This window comes from Schistocerca piceifrons, chromosome 9 (assembly GCF_021461385.2).
Source record: "Schistocerca piceifrons isolate TAMUIC-IGC-003096 chromosome 9, iqSchPice1.1, whole genome shotgun sequence".
NCBI lineage: Eukaryota > Metazoa > Arthropoda > Insecta > Orthoptera > Acrididae > Schistocerca > Schistocerca piceifrons.
In genome coordinates, this window is record NC_060146.1 from 144,098,043 (window position 1) to 144,112,150 (window position 14,108).

A 14,108-nucleotide genomic window follows, 5' to 3' on the forward strand; every position below is an offset into this window, starting at 1 on the left:
AACAGAAGACAGCTATAGTGGTCCTAGTAATCGAAAGGAATCTAAATGTAAGGGTCGGAAAAAAAATATAGAAAAGTCGGGGAAACTAAAACTGAATTTAAAGGTTCTTTGTGTGCTGATGAATCGAACCCTGAAAGGGCTGATGTAGAATCTGCAATGTAACTTTTGCGTCTTAACTGGGATGTGTTAAAAAGCATTCTATAAGTGAAAAACACGTCAGAAAAAGTTAAGGTGGTGACATCTAAAAGCCAGACAATTTTGAGTATATTTTTGAAATCAGTTACAATTGATATGTCTTTAAATAGTCAGGCTCACACTGCTGAAATTAAATTGGAATGATTCGTGGCAGAACACAATCTTCCTTTCAATGTTGTTGATCACCTGGAGAGAATAGTTAAGAGTTGCTTTTCTGGTCCTAAAATCGCCAATGCTATTCATCTGCATAGCACTAAATGTTCCTAGATCGTAAATAACATAGTTCCCAGATCATAAAGAATATGATAGGAGAGAGCCATAAGAACAAACTTCTAGAAAATCTCAGAAATTTAAAATTCAGTGTCCTTACTCATGAGTGAACACAGTACCTGTTAAAACGTTGTGTGTCGTGGTTAGATGCTTTGATAAAGACACAAATAAAATTGAAAGTAAATTTTGGAATCTTTGTGAAATTTTTGAGCAGGCTGAATATGGTAAGGCAAACGAAGGTGCAACAAGTAAAAACATTTCTTCTAATCTAATGCTTTCATTTTCTGAGTACAATGTTGCTGAAATCAAGATTATAGTATTTTCTTGTGATGGTTGTAATTCTATGATGGGCTCAAGAAACTCTGCCGCTAATTGGTTAACTGAAAAATGTCCTGGATTAGCATAATTGTTCTCAAATGTATATACCACTCACTTCACATAAGTGCCAGTGAAGCTTGTAAATGTCTTCCCAGAAGTTGTGAAGACTTGGATAGGATCATTTCTAACCATTTTAAAGCTAGTGCTAAGAGACAGGCACAACTACACGAATTTGAAAAGTTTTTAGATATCAAAATTAATTAATTGTTGCATCCATCACAGGCTATATGGCTATCTTTGAGCGCCTTTGTAGTAAGAATTTTAGAACAGTGGAATGCTTTGCATCCCCATTTTGATTCCAAATACCTAGAGAAGAGGCTAGTTGCAGTTGAAATTCGCTGATCCCTCAATGACAATTTTTTAAAGTTATTTTGTTTATTTTTGCCTATACTTTACCGAAATTCAGATTTAAATAAATATATACAGAGTGGTATGGTTGTCATCATTGACTGGCATGAAAAGATGGTCGAAGGGAAAAAGGAAATGTTGCTTTACTACATGGACCAGCATGTGTTGTAACCAGTAAATTAATTGACACTGCCTCCAACAACAGGTCAAAGTTCCTTCCTGACAGCCAAATGTATTTAAGAGTTGAAGTTCCCAAGGCAATTCAGAAATCAGAAACACATAATGAACAGAATGGCATAAAAGACTTTTATCGCAGGTCAATGAATTTCATGCAGATGGGATGTTCAGAACAGAAAAGATATATAACTTTGATAATGATTTATTGCTTGCGCTTTTGAGGTCTAAAAGGGCTCTTTCAAACAAAGAAACCGTAAAAACTCCCTCTGTTATATTTCTTATGTCAAATGATATGCATCTACAACAAATTAGTGATAGCTAGATGAAACTTCCTATTGTAAACAATAGATGAAAATATTAAATACTGCTCAGAAGTGGCCATATTTTGGAGCAACGTACTCAATATAAAAACTCTATTTGGTGAGAGAAAATTCGCAGCCCTACCAGAGTTTGTGCTCTCATTTTATCACTTCCATATTCCAATGATGACTAAAAGCGATGAACGTTATACAAGTGAAAAATGGCAATAGGCTCATTATTTCCCGAGTGAATGGACGTTCACTTGCCAGCCAGTATGTGAGGAGCAGCAGCTCATGCAAAACTTTTACTCCTACTGTAAATATGCTCAGCAGCATTTGCGATCATTCACCTCCAGTTGTTCTGTTCCTGGCAGATGGGCTGTCCAGAATGTGACGATGATTATGGTGATGATGACGCTGCATTCCAGTTTTAAGTCTTCTTCCAAAGTAAACAAATAACGAAGTAATTTTTATATAATTTAATGAACTATATTTAACTTTTATAAAAGTTTAAAAATCAGTAGCATTAAAATGTGAAGAAGTTATTGTGATATAATCGGACATGAGCTCTTCCCACTGCACTGTAACAATCATAATAGCGTTCTAATTCCGTTATTCTTGAAGATACACATGTAAGTGAGAAAAAGTTTAGAAAGGATTGAAATTATGATGAAAGTTTGTTGGAAGTCGCTAGGTGCTTTCATTATTAAATACTGGATGATTATAGGATAGGTAATTTGCACCGCATTTTAAGCAGAAGCGCGTTTTTGACGAATCTCATTATTTCTGGGTTCATATGTCTGGGACTGTTTGCTGCACAGTGATATATGTTCCATGTGCATTCAGTGATATGTGCAGATACTACATGCAAAATGTGTAGTGAATGGCATAATTCAAAAGAAGTGATAAATTAAAACTCCATACCTGAGGGTGAAGTTTTATTGCTTGCCAATGTAAGCAGAAGCTAGTTTTGACTCGTGTAAGTTTCTATCACTTCACACACACCATGAACTATGTGCCGCACAGTGCTATAATTCTGCAGATGCATTCAGTGATATATGTAGATTCTGTCTGCAAAGTGTGTTGTGAATAGCATTAGTAGAATAAAATAGAATAGAATCTTTATTTGCCTTTCAGTATGTTTTTCATACAATTGGCATCGTCAGTGTGTTCAATGCATGTTTTAAAATTACAATAATTATTATTGTACATAATTGTGCCTGTGCAGGGCGAGCAGATACGTATGCTAAAGTAATATTGATAATACAACAATTATTCATTCACAATAGTAATAATAGATCATAACTGTTAAATATACAATAGTATCAAGATATAATTATGGCACATCTTATTTATACATGTAAAAAGTCTTTGTTGGAACATTACTGGAACAAACATTTAGGTACAATTCATATGGCAGTTCTTTGTTTCATGTAGCATATCTCTTTTGCGTCACTGTTTAGAAACCCATCAAGTGAGTAATATGGCGTGCATTTGAACCACACTTCTATTGTTTGCTTAAAATTATTCATTGGTAGTTTGCTCACAGTCTTTGAGAGTTTGTTATAAAATTTCAAGCTAAGGTGTTTATGCCTCTTTTGTGTTAATGTCAACCTTGTGTATGGTAGCTCTATGTTACTATTATTTCGAGTATTATGAACATGCACTTCAGATCTTAGATTAAAGTTCTTTATGGTCTCTTTAGCATATATTAAACAATTATAAATGTATATACTAGGTAGTGTCATTATCTTTAGTTCTTTAAAATGATTTTTGCAGCTTTGTCTTGCTGCTAGTCCTAAAATGCACCTAACTGCTTTCTTCTGCCACTTGAAGATGGTACTTGAACCCACTGAATTACCCGAAACAAGTACCCCATATTGCAGTTGTGATTGGAATAAAAGCAAAGTATATGGAGATTAGAAGATTTTTACTGATAACGTCTCTCAGCTTGTGTAATAGAAAGAGAGTTCGAACACGTTTGCCACATAGATAATTTGTGTGTCTGTCCCATGTAAGTTTTTGATCTATATGTAAACCTAGTGAGTTGATATTTTTTATATTCTGTTCAATTGGTTTCAAGCTGAAGTAAATTTCTTCAGTTTTCAATTTCTTTATTGATAAAACGTTGGCTCTGCACCAGCCACCATTCACTTCAGTTATTAACTTGTTGTATTTTATGACATCTTGCAGATTTTCTCCATCTGTTATTAGTGTCATATCATCAGCATACAGTACATTGTTGCATGGCATATAATTTGAGAAGTTACTGATGTAAGCAATGAACAGGAAAGGGCCAAGCACTGAGCCTTGTGGAATTCCTCTCTTTACTTTCATGGGTGTTGACTTTTGATAGTTTGCTTTTACTAATTGTATCCTATTGCTTAAGTATGATTGAAAAAAATTGTAATGGTTTATCTACAACACCATAATGTTCTGGTTTTTTATCATTATTTCATGTGTGACTGAGTCGAAGGCTTTTGTTAAATCTAACAGTGTAGCACAAGTGAGTTTCTTGTTTTCATATCCTTCATATATATTACTAAGGAGGCATTCAACTACTTTGGTTGTCGATAGTTCAGATCGAAAGCCAAACTGGTTCTTACTCAATAATTTATTACTTTCAAAATAATTGTAAATTTGGATATGTATGCGGTTTTCTATTACATTTGATATAGTGGGAACTATTGATATAGGTCTATAATTGTTTGGCATTTTTTGTCACCTTTCTTATAGATCAGGAGTGTAACTGTCATTTTCAGACATTCAGGGAATACTCCTTCTTCAAGTATCCGGTTCGTTAGATATGTTAGTGGCATTAAGAATGCAGTAGCTATGTGTTTAATAATACTGTTACTAAGCCCATAATAGTCCTCTGTTTTTGAGTTTTTAAGTTTCTTTATAGATTTGATAATGTGGTTGGAGTTGATTTTTGACCAAGAGAATTTCTTGGTTGCTGGTGCTTGTTGTTTAAGAAGGGTTACAGCACCTGAAATATTACGAGAATTATGTTTACCAAAAGAAGAAGAAGAAGAAAAAGAAGTAGAAGAAGAAGAAGAATGAGAGCTGGCACAATTTATAAAATATTCGTTAAGGATGTTGCAGTTTATAGGCACTGTGGCTTCCTATTTGCCCATATTGATTTCCCTTTTTGTTATATTCCAAGCTGCTTGACAGCCATTTTTTGAGCCTGCAATATATTCATCATTTACTTTACATTTAGCTGTTTTTATTTCATATGTGTACAACTTCTTATGGGTCACATAGTGTTTCCTGACTTCCTCGTTTTTATCACTATTATTTTTAGTACAAGTAGCAGTGTTCTCATTTGCATGAGCTCTGAAGTGTACCACTTATTAGAGTGCTGAGGTATTTTTCTGTTGTTAGGGGTTCATCTTTTTGTAATAAGTGAACAGTGAATATCTACTGCATTTTAATGATATATAAAGACTTAGAGAAACATTCATCAATACTTTTTATATTGTGTAGTGTGTTTGGCCAATCTACCACCTTCAGTTCATGTTTCAATCGTATAATATTGCTCCCTTTTAGTATTCTGAAAGTGACTAATTGTTTAGTTCTCTCTGGGTTCAAACTGCCTTTTCCGACCCATATCCCATAATGTTCAGATGACTCTAACTTAATCACATCAATCTTTAGTTGATCCTGATTTACATTACTAATTACATTATCAAGGCATGCATCTAGTCTAGTAGGTTTTTCATTTATACAGTTGCAGTTTAGTGTCTTTAGGCTGTTAACCATGTCATTTACATTTTTGTACTTTCCCTTATATCTATATTGAAGTCACCTGCAATAAAAAATTTGTGATTTTTGTGTTTAGTGATTAATTTGATTAGTGAATTTGGTTTATCTATAAGAACTTCCTCATCAGAGGCTGGTGTACGCTACACAGAAGCAATGATAACTTTTTGGGTATGCAATACTGTGGCTGCTACTTCAAATACACCTTCAATGCAATGTTTGTGTAGGTCTATCACTGAATGCTGCAGATTTAAGTTTTCTTTGGTGTAGATTGCAACGTCACCATGTGCAATATTTGTTCTACAACATTTTGTAGCTAATATGTAGCCATAAGGTGCACACAAATCTATTTCTGAGTCATGCAACCAATGCTCATTAATACACAGTACGCTACAGTTAATTTTGTCTGCCAAGTACTGTAACTCAGTTAACATGAAATAATATTAAATCGTTTTTGTTACTGGGAGGAATACTTGTTGCTTTTTCTGTTGCATTATCTTTACTGTCCTTTGGAAACTGTTGTGACCAAATCCAACTTGTGTTAGATTTGGTCACTACTGTGAGTTTCCCTGTACCATACTTTTGAACTGGGGACTATAAATTGTTTTATTAGCAGAGCTTAATTTTTCTCTTACAATCCCAAGGATTTTTTGTTTTTTGTTTTTGCTTAGAAGTGACTTTCCAAAGCCATTTAGATGCTGACCACGGCTTGTACAGTAAGCTCTGTTACAGTGACAAGGTTTGCTAAGGGGCACAATTGTGGTGTGGCAGCAGTCTGAAATATCATTCATGTCAATCACTGGTACGTTCTTGAAATGTTTACATACTGAATCATAGAGGTTATTTGCATTTTTAATTTCGTTGTTCACACATGATTGTTCTATTAGATCATAACGTTGAGGTATTTTGGCCACTATTACATTGGTGTATGTTAGCTTACCCAGTGACTCTTTCAGTGCTTTTGTTGCTGCAACTGTTTCATTGTGACACACATCATTAGCACCTCCTACAATTACTTAATACTCCTTTGATGATAGATTCTTGCATTCTTCTTCAACACTGTCAGCAACTTGTCTTAATCTTGCATTAGGTATTACTAGTCCCTGAGTTTTGAACCTTCCTTCTGCATCATCTGTTTTCAGTTTTATAGCTAACCTTCTTCCGAAACTGTCTGAGAAAACTTTTAAGTTATTTTAGTGTTTATTTTTTCGTACTACCTTTGTGTTCGTTTGATGAGTAGTGAAGAAGTAACAAATTAAAACGTCAGGACAGATGCTGAAGTTCGACCACATGAAAAGCGAAAATGTAGTGAGCGATAAACTTTTTTTCCTTGCAACATTTTATGGGGACTGTTAGCGAGGAAAGGTTTCGTAAAGATTTGAAGTTATGTGTGAAGTTTGTTGGAAGTCGCCGCTAAGTGTCATCATTTTCGAGTAAAAGATGAACAAAGTTGTAATATTGGAGCGCCATGAGCTTCAAGACAAATGCTTACTTTCCAATTGTGATAATTATCTAATCGCGTTAAACTTAACTTACCCTTAATGAGTAGATTACAGCATGTTAAATTTTTAAATTCGATCACTAATTACGCGAAATATTAAAAATAAACTGTTTGTTTCCACTGGAAGCTGTCTGGATACGCCACTTGCAACAAAAAGTTCATTACAGACACACAAAACGGCGTTTATATTGTAGCTCTGTACGATCCCTCGACAAAATGAACTTCGCTGCAATTTTGCGAGCCAGTAACGCTGAAACGTTGGCAGCGCTGGCGCAGTTAGTCTAGAACAGTCATCCATCTTGATATTAAGGTGGGGTGTGACCGTGGTAAGTGTAGTAGCCGAAGATTTCGACAGGAAATTGGTGCAGTCGTTGTGTTGTTTTTTCTTGTATCAGCAGTTTATTGCCTTGAGATAATGTGAATGGTTATGCTTTTTCAATATACAGCTATTTCCAAACATGAAAGAAATGTGTGGATGAGAGGGTTATATTCTCTTTAGAAATTATCTGCAACTGCGCAGTCATTGCGTATGCCTCATTAGTACTAAAAATTTGAGACGGGTTTATTAGTTACGCGCAAGTGGGTAAGTCATCTTTCCTCACGTTATTCGTTTTTATCTGTGTACTGACTTCTTTTTAATGGATCTATGTAATCATTTGAGGACCATTAGAGTACACAACGTAATTTTTAATAAAATTGTACGTGCTTTGTACAGCAGAGTAAAAAATGTAGTACTGTAAGAGCACTCATCCGAAACCGTAAAAAGAATGTAAAAACGAAGTATCGTGATTCCGGTAGCCATTCTTGCTCACGAATTAAAGCAGCAGATTATATATTCATTGTAATTTAGGAAACTATTGTTTCCGTTTCTTTCGTGGCAAGTAAGAACCTGCAAATTTGATACTAGTTATTTACGTAATTATATACGGTGTTGGGGAAAGTACACACTTCAGCTACCCGAAGGGGAAACTGTCGTGATTGATTGAATTGTGTTCTGATTTGTACGAAAAATTACAATGCATTACGGGAAAAACGAACTTACTCCTTTGGGCTTGAAAAAACTGAAATGACAAACAAAGCAAGAGCAGGTATTCTCTTATACCAGTGCCAGAATGTATAATACATCGTCTGCTAATGTGGAAGAATTTGTTTGGTAAAAAGACTGTTACTTTTCAATTCTTTTGCAAATGTTTTTGTTCGTATATCATGCTTAATTTATAAGGTATTGACCATGATAATCACACAAACGGAGAGAGAGCGTGTGTTGTATCGTAGAACGCACGAAGGGCTTAACCACCAGTCGTCATTACGTGAAGTGTAATTATCACAAATCGGGCAAAGAATGGTTTGTTTTTATAAAAATGTTCAATGTGCCGTTGCCTTGAAACGAAATACTTCCACACGAAAATTACGGAATCCAAAATTCATTCCCAAGCATCCAGCATCGAATGTAACGAGTCGATAGCAGTTGGTGACGTCAAAATGACGTCATGTTTGCACGTAGTTTTGTGAAATGGAAGACATGTATTTCTTTATCGTGTAAAGGTCTGCGTGGCTCGTTTATCGTGGGAGTTGTTGCGTGTGGCAAAGTTTATATGTACTTTGTACTACGCAGCGTATGGCTGAAGCATAAATTGACTTAAGAGTAATATGTAAACCAGTATTGAAGCCATGGGTGTTAATAACTGTAAGTAACGGCTTAAAGTCACTCTTACGTTGTAACCAATTCCTGATGCGGCACTTTGTGTGCTTACTTGGGTAGTCTTTAAATTTTGTCATTGCTACATGCCCTTAAACAGTGCCGTAGACAAGAAGTGTGTACCATCTTCAGTTGAGTTACTAAGGAACTAGAGATAAGTAATGGTGTATCTAAAAAGTGACGCCATTACAAAATGCGATTGTCTGTAGTTATTTCAAAAAAACATTGTTGTTACAAAATTTTATGTTTTATTTTTGTAGAGCATCTTTCGTATATGAAAGCTTTATTTCTTTGCATGGGAAAAAGTGGTATGTCTTGACAATATACTGTCAATGGAAAGGGGAGCGCTTGCAAGACAGACATATTAGGAAAAGAACGTTGCTTTATCTGTTTTCTAAGTTATTACAAGCATACAAACTTCCGAATCAGATGCAATTAGCTTCAAGACATGTACAGCAAAAATATCAGCTGTTACCGGGAATGTGCAATTACGTGTTTGACTATGCAGAAGAATTTATGCTGAAGTGATACTGCACAGAGTTTTTAATTATCTGGTCTTCTTTCTTTCAGTGAAACTCATTGTAATAAATAAATTTGGACACACAACTCCAGTTTTACAAGAAGTTCAAACAAAACCAGTTACAATGTGCTAGTTACAATTGCTTTTGGCTTCCCAATGTCATAGTTAATGTATGCTATAAATGTCGTGTTTAGGTTACTCCCGTGTGAACCAGAACTCCCAGCTGATGATACTGGGACTTAAGTATTAACGAGAACAGTAGTGTGGCTAACAAGCTGTATTCCACAAGTCCACACTCGAGTAGGACATAGCCTACCAAGAGCCATACAAGATCGTTTTTGCAGAATACCAGTTTACAATCTATGCGGAGTTCCTTTCTCAGATTGTTTGTAAGTACTCTTGATACACTACTACACTGTAAGATAATTTACTGATGCCTATTTCAGTTTTAAAGCAGAGAGTAATCAGTCTTCTCATTCATGTGTTGTATTCTGTAAATCCTAATTATGAAGGACATTGTGGGGATGTGGAATGAATTAAACAGTACATTAACTTGCAGAAGAAATCATTACAGACTGTTTGTTGCACAAACTAACAACAAATTAAAACTGTGGCTGATTTACTCACATTAATAGTTAAAAGGGATTAATTCATTACAGTGTAACTATAATCTTATGTAAAGGGAGTCAGTGCTGAAAACCAATGTTGACTTAAACTGGTGTATTCAACACATTACAGTAGCTGCAACCAGAAGCTGAAACCATTTAATTTTACAAAAACTGGTTATGTAACTTTTCGATATTGTTATCAATGCCCTAATGATGTCATATTTTGAAACGAGTACAAAAACGTGACGTCTAGTTGATAAAATAAAAATATGTAGGTGGAGAGTTAAGCTAGAAATAGTCACTCTAGATAACTTTGACTAGTTTACTGTGGGTCTTGCAGCAGCTTGCCACAAAAGATAACACATCTACAGTCTGACATATTACTTTATTTCATGTTATATTAAACCCAAGTTGTGAATACATCATGTGACTTGTAGGTCAAGTCAGATACAAAGATACATTAATGATTTACATTATTTACCTGTGATTCTTAAATACAGATAGCCATACGAGATAAGTGTTCAGAGTAGATGATGACAAAATAAATGTATTACACATTTATAAGAGGCAACTATATGTAAGTACAATGTGAACTATCTGTTATGGTTGAATGTCATAGGTAGTCAATTAGTTCTTTCTAAATAAGTAACCTTTCTATACATTAATCTTCTAATGAGTAGATATATCTAACAGATATTTCTTTAATTTAGCTTCATTTAGGGCAATTTCTGTTGTGGGAGGCAGTCAGTAATTTTGTTTCCATGCCATTTATCAGTGTTCTGCACCACCATCAGGTTCGTAAGTTGATACTGCAGATTTCCCTCTTGTCAGAGTTGTCATGGTTTATATTATGGTCATACAGACCATGGATTTCCTAATTACTGAACACATTTTGGGCTGCAGTGGTCATGATTTGTCCGTTGGTGAGAACGTTACGGAATAGTCTTACAGGCTTATTTTGGGGTAAAAAAATTTTAGTTGCCAAAGCCAAATTTACCCAACAGATAATTCCATAAAACGTGGGTGATAATAGCCATGAAGTACGTGGACAAATACTGTTGTCTCAAAACGAAGAAATAATTCTGATAGCACATGTAGATGAGCTCAATCTTTTAGGGTTGGTTGGATATGAGACAGTTACTTTTACTTCCAGTATGCAGTCCAAAGATTTGACACATTGTCTTTCTATCAGTTGATTTCCAAGTCACATTTATATCATTTTTGGTTTTAGTGGATAAAACTGGTCTTAGTTGAATTAATTTGCATTGAACCAATTAACCATGCACTCCTCAAACGAGTCATCTGATCATCCACTCGTGAAGATTGTGGTCTTACCGGCAAATAAAGTAAATTTACAGGGCGGACTTGCACATAGTGGTAGATCTATAAACGACTGTGGCTTTAAAACTGAGCCTTGACAGGAACTGAGGAGTCCATTTAGATTGAGCAGAGGTGTGCCATACCCCACTTGAGTTATTGTAGATCCCGTTTTTCTCGCCAGGAGATGATGTATCCAATTACCTACAAAGCCCTTCATTCCAACTAGTTTGGCTTTCTTGCAGAGCCCTTTTGAAAACTAAATTGGCTCTTGCTGGTAACTCTGCTCCTCTTGAGGTGTCCAGTAATTGTAGCATGCATTAATTTTTCTAAAATTCTAGAGAAAACTGTTAATGAAATAGAATTGAGTGTTACTGAGCTGAGTTTTATCACCATGTATGTATATGGGCTTGAGTGGCATATTAGTCTTTCAGCAACAATGTCTTGTTGAATTGGGGCATTAAAATATGGCACAGGATAACTCCTATCCACAGATCTTAATATTTCAATAGATTGTTTAAAAATGTTGTACAGTTGTTTAATTAAAGTTCCATCATTTGACTGTATAGTGTGTAATTTTGTGTAAAATTGTGGACAATCATGAATTCAAGTAGGCCTACTACAATGTTAAGCATGATCAGGCTTTCATAAAGTCATCGTCAGGATGTATAAAACTTGGTAATACATTTTGATGACTGAATTTACAGATTTTATTTATTTAGTGTATGGCTAGATATGAGACATCTATCATGGTTGAAATTTACACTTGTATGTCTAGATTACGAATGTAGTCCATAGTTTGTGGAGTCGTGAAACCAAAGTCACTAGCACTGCCATTATATTTTCTTGTCCTACATTCGGTGATTTGCTGGATCGTCTGTTGTGTAGCACCAGTCACGCTCAGGCATTGAAGTTATGTTCCACTTGAAGTGGGAGGCTGCACAGTTTGCATGGTTGGTTTGGATTCTGTTTACTGTGGACTATTGTCTGCGAGGGAGGTTGAAACCAGGTTGTGGCATCTTCTTCGCAGGAGGCATTGTTGGGCAGCATTTGTCGTTGAGTCTCTTCTGCCACTCAATGGTAGTTGCTGTTCAAGTGCATGCCATCTCTTGGTGGTTTTCTTGAACACAGGCGATTAGCGTTTGTATTGCTGATGTCAGAATGTATCGGTAGTTCTGGATTGTCCATTATTTTGTTAAATTCTCCTAAGGGAACATCTTTACGTCGGAGATCTGGCAGGGAGCGAGACTTCGCACTGGTAGCCAGTGTATGGGAGTAGATTTTAATGTGCCAGTGATAAGCTGCATTGTGGTATTTAGAGTACTCCAACCATAGAGCTGAGCATCGCAGAGTTGGGACTGTAGAGCCCTGAGTTGTTCCACATAGTTTATGAATTATGTTGTTGAGAGTTCTTATTTTTTGCAGCAACATTTTGGAGATGTTTGAAAGACAGTGTTCTATTCAATGTGACCCCTAGGTGATCAGACGTAAAGTATCTTTTTATCTCCTGATCAATATAAAGCCCAGAATTATGACTATTAATTTACAGAAATTTGACCAAACTTAACATTGTGGTACTTGAAAATGGCCAAAGGCTGAAATCATTGTTGTACAATAGAATAAACAGCATATACAGCCAAATTGTTTAATTTTCATTTAGATGTATTATGACTGTTGCCACCAAGCCATCTAAAGGTATAAGATAATTGAAATAATCAATTTTTCAAAATATAATGTAAGTGGATAGGTAAAAAAATCTACTTACCACGTAATGACATGAGAATATGCATATAAAGGTGTTAAAAGTTCGCGAGCTTTCAGAGCCAGCGGCTCCTCCGGACAGAATAATTGAGGTGTAAGGAACAAGGGTGAAGGAAAAGGACTGGTGAGTGGTGGTTGGTTTAGAAAAGTTGCCCTGAGCTGGGGTTTCGGGGAGACTTACCAGATGGGACGAAAAGGACATACTGATTATTGGGGATTGCATTGGACAAGATTAGAAAACTTGAGCTTAAAGGTGTAAGACAGGGTAGTACGCAAGACAGATTACTGACAAAACATTGTGCACAAATTATTAAGAGTGAAAATCTAAGTTCATTGTATGTGATTGGGAGGGGGGAGGTGTGAGTAAAAAAATATAGTTCAGAAAATAAATAGAAAATTTGAGTGAAAAAGAAAGTTACTGATTTTTAAAAAAATCTGAGTTGAAGAAATTGATGTAAATTATGGCCAGGAAGGAAACCTGTTGCAGTTATTGAGAGGGACTTCTTAATAACTCTCACAATTGCCTAAATCTTGCCAGTCCTTTCATCCCCTCTTCTTTACCATTCACCCTTTCTGCCCCTTTATCAATCACCCACTTTCTCCTCCAGATGCGAAAATATTTTGTTGACATACATAGGGAGGAATAATCACCATGATAAAATAAGGGAAATTAGAGTTCATATGGAAAGGTATAGGTGTTCATTCTTTCTGCATGCTAGAAAAGATTGGAATAACAGAATTGTGAATGTGGTTTGAGGAACCCTCTGCCAGGCACTTAAATTGGATTTGCAGTCTCTCCATGTAGATGTAGATAGAGGTAGATGTAACAGAAGGGCTTACAGCCAATTCACGTGGTGGTGGTAAATTGGCAGTCCTTTGATATCTTGAACAGTGTCCTTTCAGCCAACCATTTCATTTGCTAAAGTTATGCCACAAATACCCTTTCTTCCCAGTTCTTCAGTACCTCCTCATAACCTTCGGCATTCTTCTGTAGCACCACATTTCCGAAGGTTCTATTCTCTTCTTGTCTCGGCTGTTTATTGTCCACATTTCGCATTCATACAAGCCTATACTTCAGAGACATTCAGAAAGACCTTCCTAATACAGGGCTATTACAAATGATTGAAGAGATTTCATAAATTCACTGTAGCTCCATTCATTGACATATGGTCACGACACACTACAGATACATAGAAAAAGTCAAAGTTTTGTTCGGCTGAAGCCGCACTTCAGGTTTCTGCCGCCAGAGCGCTCGAGAGAGAGCAGTGAG

The 14,108-nt window shown here is 35.8% G+C and overlaps 1 long non-coding RNA gene across 4 annotated transcripts in view; it reads left to right on the top strand.

The window, feature by feature from the left end:
- Window positions 1–7,183: 7,183 nt before the first annotated feature.
- LOC124716939 overlaps window positions 7,184–14,108 on the top strand; it is a 30,875-nt gene continuing 23,950 nt past the window's right edge. The window contains exons 1-3 of one of the 4 annotated variants that reach the window (XR_007005675.1): window positions 7,215–7,259; window positions 7,380–7,516; window positions 9,347–9,541. This is a non-coding gene — a long non-coding RNA (uncharacterized LOC124716939). The other 3 variants (XR_007005676.1, XR_007005674.1, XR_007005677.1) reach the window with 3 other exon arrangements.